At 41.8% G+C, this 8,649-nt stretch overlaps 1 long non-coding RNA gene across 1 annotated transcript; it reads right to left on the bottom strand.

The window, feature by feature from the left end:
• Positions 1–7,052: 7,052 nt before the first annotated feature.
• Positions 7,053–8,354, bottom strand: LOC115559150 (uncharacterized). Its single transcript, XR_003979436.1, has 2 exons — positions 8,203–8,354; positions 7,053–8,097 (listed from the first exon to the last, which is right to left on the bottom strand). It is a non-coding gene; the product is annotated as an uncharacterized LOC115559150 (long non-coding RNA).
• Positions 8,355–8,649: the final 295 nt, after the last annotated feature.

Here is an 8,649-nt window from a genome sequence, read left to right as displayed (position 1 = left end):
ATGCATTGCAAGGTTATTCCAGTGTTTAAATCCTTCCTCACTCAGTTGTTTTTGTTTTCCAAAAAGGCAACAACAAAAGCAAAAAACACGGTCTGCACTTTCACTAGACTAACCAAGACCTGTTCACCCTCTCATCATTTTCCCTTACTATGTAATAGTATGCTTTTGTGAATCTGCGGCCCTTGGGCCAGAGTGCTTGGTCATCCACTAGAATATGTGTGCGCCTGCCCAAGACACAGCAGCTTGGGCCAGAGTGCTGGGTCATCCACAAGAATATGTGTCTTGCAGCCATTGTTATCGTTATTGTCATCAATTTCAATAACCGAAGTGGAAGAAGGAGAATGAGCAATATTCACTACCAGTTGTGCATCATCTCCGTCAGTTTGTTGACACACGTCATTAGCATCGCTGCTGGCTGAGCCAGAGCCACTTGGAATGAAAGGAGCAGTAACGTGACAGCAAACGACGTTGAGGGCTGCTCTTGAGCCGCCAACGGTCCCGCTAACACTGCGGTGGCTGTAAAAAAGCTGGATAGCTTTGGCAGCTTTGAAAGCAAGTCCTGCCTTTGGTCTTTCTTCTTATTTTTTCTGACCCGCTTTCGTAAGATCGCTTCATGTTTCACTCGATTTATGTCTCACTCGATTTCTCTCTCTCTCTCTTACCGCTTACTGTTTTGAATTTGACATCATCTGCATACGCGTGATGAGCGTGATGCGCGTAACATGGAATAGTCCATGTAGTGCGGACTGAAGGGGGGTGCACACGGAAAGATCGTCAAAATATGAGTAATTAGACATCCCGATGCTACTATCGTGAAGAGATTTTTATAAAAATAATAAATATGGGGACAAAATATATGCATTGGGGCATTTTGGGGGCCCCAAAAACCTTCTATGGGGCCTGGGGCTCCAGGCAAATGCCTGGTTTGCCTAATAGTACGGCCCGCCACTGCACATTATGATTCTTCGTCATAACATCCGACCAAACATCCTTTACATTCACTGAGCGAAGATTATGAAAGTCCAGGCCCCCCTTCCTGTGTTGGTATATTATATACTACTCCCAGTATCAAAGTATTAGAACTACATGGTAATCACAGGTTTTAAGGGTAATTATCTAGACTCCATAAAATGAACAATTAGCTTTTAATGTTGTCAATAACATGCACACCGCTCGTCCACAGAAGTCCAGGTGGCTACCAGCGCTGGGGATTCTTATTAGAAGAATTCAGGGTAAACACAGTTGCACTCCTCAAAAGAGGAGCTCAGCTTACCCAAACCTTGGACTCCGCAGTGGATAGGTGGATGTTGTTTTGGTGTTTGGACCTGACGAGGTCTAGGTGCCAAGATAACAACACAAATAAAATATTTCCTAAGGAATTACGATAATAACGGACATTTATTAAAAGTGGTCGTACAATCTAGAAATAATAACCAAATACTTAAAAATTAGACTAAATGAGTACGTTAAAATATTATTCAAGTTTATGAATTCATGTTATCCACAATGACAAATGTCATTTAAAATTAAATAAGTAAAATATAATAAAAAAGGGTGTGTGTTTGAGCCTGCTCTCGTGTGTGTGTTAGGGCCACAGAGGCAGGGGAGAATGCTCTCCTACTTAGTGTGATGTAATACACGAAGGGGTACCAAAAGCTTACTTCAGACAAAACATGCAAACAATAGGTAGAATATAATAAGATTAGATCGCCCAATTTAAATAGTGAGTATAGGACAATCGGGTGGAATAATAAAGGGAATTATGATTATGAGTAACGGTTAACACAGAAGTGAATCGTCTAATATTGAAAATGCAAGTTTTAATATTCTGATTTTTTGTTTTATTTTCACATCTCCTTAGTTAAGGACAATAGGTGGATTAACGCTACATCTGCTGGGAAGGGATCCTACATGCTAGGTCTCAATTTACATTCAGAAGTGGTGGGTTTACCTTTCAAATGCTACGACTGCTGCTGCAACACTTTTATAGAATATTAGCATTTGATAATATGATACTTTTAACTCTGATAAATTACCTTTAGATTCACCCCATCATATATCCCCCGCACACACAGGGTCAAATTTTAGTTGTTGTTGTAGCTGCTCTGGTGTGTCCATTACAGCCTTGGATGCATGGGCAATTGTGATTGAAGACTCTGTCTCCATCCCTCCACTTTGTGGTCAAAACCACCTTATGGGTGGGGATTGATTGTATCCCAGACACGGCATCCTGCACTAAGCCAGTATGGAAGGCTGGTTAGCCAACGACGGGTAAGATCCCACCTTGAAGCCCGGGACAACCTAAAACAGGCACAGTCACGATTACTTGGCAGTCACTGTGAGCACTGGCTCACTTGATCATGAAGTGACAAACTGCAACCATCATAGGAAGAGCCGGCGGGTCAAAGGTGGAGGGGGAACAGGAGTCAGATATGGCAGCCCCAGCAGCAGAGGTGGTGGTATTGGGACAGGGCATGTTACATTTTATTTGCCCGTTGAGGTATAAAGGCCTACTGACGCATGAAATCTTTTCGGTTTAGTGCATGACTTGGTAACGGCGTGGTTTCAAGGCGGCTGATGGTAAACCCACCAATATCAACCTTTGGTTTTGGATATGTTGGCTTCGATTTCCCTTCCCAATAGATTGGTTTTAGTTTACGGATGGTTAGGGTTAGGAGTTCCAATGTTGGTTCCACCAACGGCGTTGTTAGGGTTGCCTATCGTTTAAATGCGCATGGTTTTGACCATTGCGCAAGGGGGGAGGTGTTGAGGAGTGTTGAGGAGAATTAGAAAACAAGGTTTTTTCTTTACCATAATTGCAAACAATAATTGGTAAACCAACTAAATGAGTATAAATGATGTGCAAAAATCAATGTAAGAAAAAGAATCACTGCTACATTGGGACACATTCCCACACCTGAAGGACCATTTTGACATTTGGTCATGAACTATGTTGACATGTTGTGCATGTTAGTTATCCTTGACAGGTTCAGCAGATGGGTAGAAGCAGTCCCATCAAAAGACCAAAGTGTGGCTACAGTAATCAAGTTTCTGACTAGAGAAGTCATGCCAAGGTTTGAAATTCAATCAGAGATAAGCTCAGACAATGGGCCAGCGTATATTCAGCAAACACTGTTCCAAGCACTAAATAGAACTGGTTAGATGCAATTATTATCTTTATAACTACACACACACACACACACACACACACACACACACACACACACACACACACACACACACACACACAACTATACACATGCACACATCTACACACACACACACACATACACACACACACACACAAATCTATATACACATATACACACACATCCACACACACACACACACACACACACACACACACACACACACACACACACACACAGACACACACATCTATACACACATAAAACATTAAATAAGGAATGCAAATGAGGCATTATCAATTATAATACAAACATATTTAAAACATACAATTTTCGGGTCCAATGTTTCCAGAAGCAAGGTGAGTACCTTGTATCTCTCTGAGAGATATCAATTAGACATCAATTAATATCTATAGCAATACTGAGTTATCACTTACGAGCTAATAGAATGACACAGCTAACTTTGCACGTAATACTTACGGTTAGATTCATGCTTTCACTTACATTTCAAGGGCCCCATAAGGGACTTCCATTAGAACAATTAAAAATAGAATCAAAGGAAATATGTTTTTGAACAACTAACTGCTGTACATGAGTTTGTATTTCTACAATAGAAACGCAAAGTTCCAGAGCCAGATGCAGACACACCCGGAGCCTACAAACTAAGTCCGCCAAGCAAGGAGTAACAGTCACATGATGCATTAGTGGCAGGGGTTTGAATGAATTCTGTTTTTGTGTTCAACCATTCACAAAAATATTGATTGTATAATTTATATAAAATCAGCAGCATTTTGTCAAATTTACTATGGATACATCAGACGGACTATCAGAACAATTTGATGCCACCTCCCGAATGATCTATCAAATTAAGATAGTCTTGGTTATGCATTGGCAGAACCAAGAGGGGTGTGTGGGATGATAGGGGCGACTTGTTGTGCTTTTATTTTTTTAACAACAGAGTTCCGGCGCTGGAAGGATTATAGTGCCTCAGATTAGAGTTAGCAGAGAACTCTGGAATTAATAACCCCTTCTCAGGACGGATGGAGAGCCTGTGATCAGTGAGTGCTCAAGGAGCACCAGGTGTCATCCAAGAGTACATGGAGATCCAGTTCAACCTGTGAACACAAATGAGGATCCAAAGGAGGCCCGACCCGATCCTACTGGACGGTTGGGGACATATGCCCTTGCCAAGGAGGGACGAACATTGGACTGTGATATCTCAAACACCAGGTGGAGGCTCACGAAATGTGCTAGTAACCTTTTCATGTGAGCCAGCCTCGTGATCTACAAGGCTTGATTTCAGCCAACAGGAGCAACATCTATGACCTTGTCCAAAACCCCCCACCTGTATCCTGCGCACCAATACATGAAGATCACCTGAGCCATTCAGTTCCGTGCAAACCTACAGGCAAATTCAAGATTTCAAATGCTGAAATGTCCATGTTTGGGTACATTATCATGACGCATATTTTTGAAATTATTAATTTTTAGTTTATTATTATGTCACATATTTTGGAGAATGATGATTTTCAATGCATGCTGAGAACATATTGTTATGATTTTTATGATTTTTATGAGGGTATTTTAGGCATACTTTAGATTTTGTTGTATTCTAAATGTGGAAACATTGTGGTGTTATGTTTAGAAAGGTTTTTTGATCTTTTTATGAATGCTTTGGGGGAGTCAAAAGTATTGGACATAATACACCACATTTGGCAATCTTTTTCATCACCAGGTTGCGATCCCTGGATGCAGGTTGAGACTCCTGCTTTAGATTAGTGGTGTTTTTTCTAGGTAGCCAGATGTGGTGCTATTCTGATCCAATCGACGGCACGTAATCTCATAGACTAATTAATAGATAAAGGGGACATGGGGTAATTTAAGTAATAGAGATGTTATTATTGTTTTCTTTTATTGAGGCTTGGGCAAGCCTCAAAGGGGGGATATGTGGTAGAAATTAACCTTACATTCTATGTTAAACTATGATTATTATTAGGCCTACATATCATATAGATACTTTAATAGTGGAAAAGAGCTGATCACCTTTAGCCTAGATGTTATGTGCCATGTGGTACCAGTGAGTGGGTCCAGTCCATTCCCACCTGATGTGCCATGTGACACCAGTGAGTGGGTCCAGTCTATTCCCATCTGATGTGACCCACAGTTTGTCTCTGAAGACAATGCTTACATTCACACGTGTGCATCATCTCTGTTTGTATAAGGATAATATATGTTCTAAGGTCACATTGGGATCCAGAAGACATGAGAATATGCTGACATCCACACAGTATGACCCTGATGGGAAATTCTATATTTGATGAAAGTCCAACTTTGTATTGTTTAAAAATCGGGGACATAAGGAACTGTCTGGGATTCATTCAGGAGTGTGTATTCGGGGATACCATTCGGCTTTGTTGTCTCTCGTTTGCGGGTGGCAATAAACTCTCCATCTATACTTGACCTGGACTCCCCGATTCCTCTTGCTTATAGGTAGTTGAAGTGAATTAGATAAGTTGTTATTATTAATGCTACAACACGTGACCCACAGTTTGATAATGCTCCACTATCTGTCCTTCTCCAGCACTGTGAGACAGTGAAAGACATTGCAGCTGTGTCAAAGGAACAAGCCAACATCATCAGCACCCACACAAAGCAGCAACATAAGTCATCTGCCTGGTATGGAGTATGGGCAGGGAGAGTAACCGCCTCAGCAATGCATGCAGTTGTTGTTTGCAACATTGAGAAGCCGGCTGTGTCCACGGTGCGAAAATTGTGCTACCCAACAGCACTGTTGTCTACACAAGACACAAGATGGGGGATTGAGCATGAGGAGACTGCAAGGAGTGTGTATCAGGCCAAGCAAGCACCACACCACATTGACCTGAAAATTGAGCTGTCTGGTTTCTGCATCAACCCTGAGTTTCCTCAAGTAGGCGCTTCACCTGATGGATTACTTCACTGTATCTGCTGTGGGAAAGGCTGCCTGGAAATAAAGTGTCCGGCAAAGCACAAGAACAACACTGTCCAGGAGGCTTGTGATGGTGACAGGGACTTCTGTCTCCAACTTGTGGACAACACATATCAACTTAAACAAGGCCACAGATACTACACACAGGTGCAGACACAGATCTTTGTGACTGAGTCCAAATACTGTGACTTTGTGGTGTGGACACAGAAAGATCTCGTTGTTGTCCGAGTCATGCCAGATGTCAGGTTCTGGGAGTCATGTCTGCAGAAGGCACAGGAATTTTTCCTGAAGGTTTCCCTCCCTGAGCTCATTTGCCACAAGATGCCTCCACACCGCAGACCTCAAGAGTTATGGCTGTCAAATCTCGTAACACTGTAACAGTCCCACAAGTAAGAGGGCAAAAGAGAGCGAGGAAGAGGACCACAGAACATAAAGAGAATATGTGGTGCGTGTGCCAAGGGCCTGAGGAACTGGATGACATGGTTGCGTGTGACAACGAGAACTGTGTGACGCAGTGGTACCACCTTTCCTGTGTTGGACTTGATGCAACCACTGCAGCAGGTGACTCCTGGTTTTGTGATGCATGTCTGTAGTAGCTGTCCAAAGACATATATTGTATATTATATATTCTATATTGTATATTATACACCTCTTGCTTTTAATAATAATATAATAATAATTCATTTTATTTGAGGGCGCCTTTCAAAGCACCCAAGGTCACTTTTGGGTATGGATGCAACAGACACTTATGGCTGAAAACCACTTACTTGGTTAGATGTTAGCTTAGAGTATATTGTCAGTACAAATAAATTGTCAATTCAATATTGATCAACAACTAATGAACTAATGAACACTTAACAACCAATGCAAGCTTGAAGTCAAAAAATCTAAGTTGTTGAAACCAATGTTAAAGTTAACCAATAATGATCAGGGAGAAACCAGATGCACATTTATTTCAGCACAACACTAGGGCTCATGTTTGTCAGAGCACAACATACAGACACAATCTTATCAAGAAATGTCATGTCTTCATCCTTGCATGGCAACACCATGTGAATAGGTACTTTAGCTGACAAAATGGTGTACTTGTTCGATCACCCTTTCCACATGAATTCGGAGGTGGGCAATTTTTCTTGTGCTCTCCACGTCTCTTGCATCCAGCTGACAGCGTCCTTTTGTGAAAGCAGGGATCTTTACTTCGGCACACATAAGTCCTACACTGTCCTGTATGTCAAAGCCGCGGTCAGCCAACACCAAATCCCCAGGTAACAGTTTGTCCAGAATCCCACAGTTATCAGTTACGTGCTTATCACTGACGCGTCCCCCCCCATCCCTTGGAAATGAAAGAAATTGAGCCCTGTGGTGTAATACCAATAAGGAATTTCATAGTTGTGTTGTGTTTGTAGTGGGAATATGACTGAGCTTGAGCTTTAAGATTTGATGGTGTCTGTATGAATATTTCAAAACAGTCCAGAATAACAGCAACACGCTTCCCAAAGGCCTCCACAAACTGATGGGGCATAGTTGCATGCAACGCATCTCGCCCTGGCCAGTTAATCAAAGGGCTGGTGCGCGCATGCAGAACATTTATGGTGTCACTGAACGTTTTGGAAACAGTTTTTCTGTCTACACAAAAGAGGTGGGCAATGTGTTGTAAAGGTAAGTTTAGTCTAAGGCGCATGAGGGTCAGGAAAAGCATCTGAAAAGGTGACAGAACTTTACTACTCTGTGTCATGTACGGTCCAACACAGGCTACAACACCCATGACAACTTCAAGGTGTGGACGTCCAGTGTAGTATTTCACTTTGACGTTGTCATCCTTCAGGAAATGTTCATACATTTTTCTCTGGCCAAGCTCACATTTCAGGGTCCTGTTCTCTTCCAGCAGCCGGTTGATTTCAGCACGCTGACGCTGACAGAAGTCACATTCTGTCAGCAGTGTCTGGTCAGCTCCATCCTCTGCTGGTGCTGGTGTCTCCACTGTGGATCAGATAAGGAAATATTTTAGCTAAATGTGCATCATGCAGCTGAAACAGCAAGAAAAGCAATATAAGGTCTTGTATCTGCTGGGTCTGTAAGGCTTACCTGGTGGAACAAGGTCATCAATAACTGTCTCATCCATCGCAGGTGTACTGTCAGTCCTTTGCCGTTTTCTTTTGTTCTGTCTCTCATAGCGTGCAGTCTTTGTGGCCTTCATCTCAGTGTGGCCCAAGTGTAGTGATAGTGCCCAATCCGGATGCGAGTTGTACATTTCATTTGCTGGTTTTCCTGGTAACACAATTTAAAAATTATTATCCATAGCAGAAGTATTGAAAACATATAGAACCATAATGTTATGAAAGATCCTTAATATACATATTATTATATTATATGATTACATTACATTACATTTGGCTGACGCATTTTTAACCAAAGAGACTAACAACATGGTAACAGTTAAGTTTTAAAGCAATTCTCTCAACAATTTTAGGACAATTTAAAAACGGTAGAGTACAGTAAGAATAAGTGCATCAGTGAGTGCTGTTTTTAAAC

Source organism: Gadus morhua, chromosome 14 (assembly GCF_902167405.1).
Source record: "Gadus morhua chromosome 14, gadMor3.0, whole genome shotgun sequence".
In the NCBI taxonomy this organism is placed as follows: domain Eukaryota; kingdom Metazoa; phylum Chordata; class Actinopteri; order Gadiformes; family Gadidae; genus Gadus; species Gadus morhua.
Note: the sequence above shows the minus strand (reverse complement) of the source record. Positions and strands in the feature narration are given on the sequence as shown.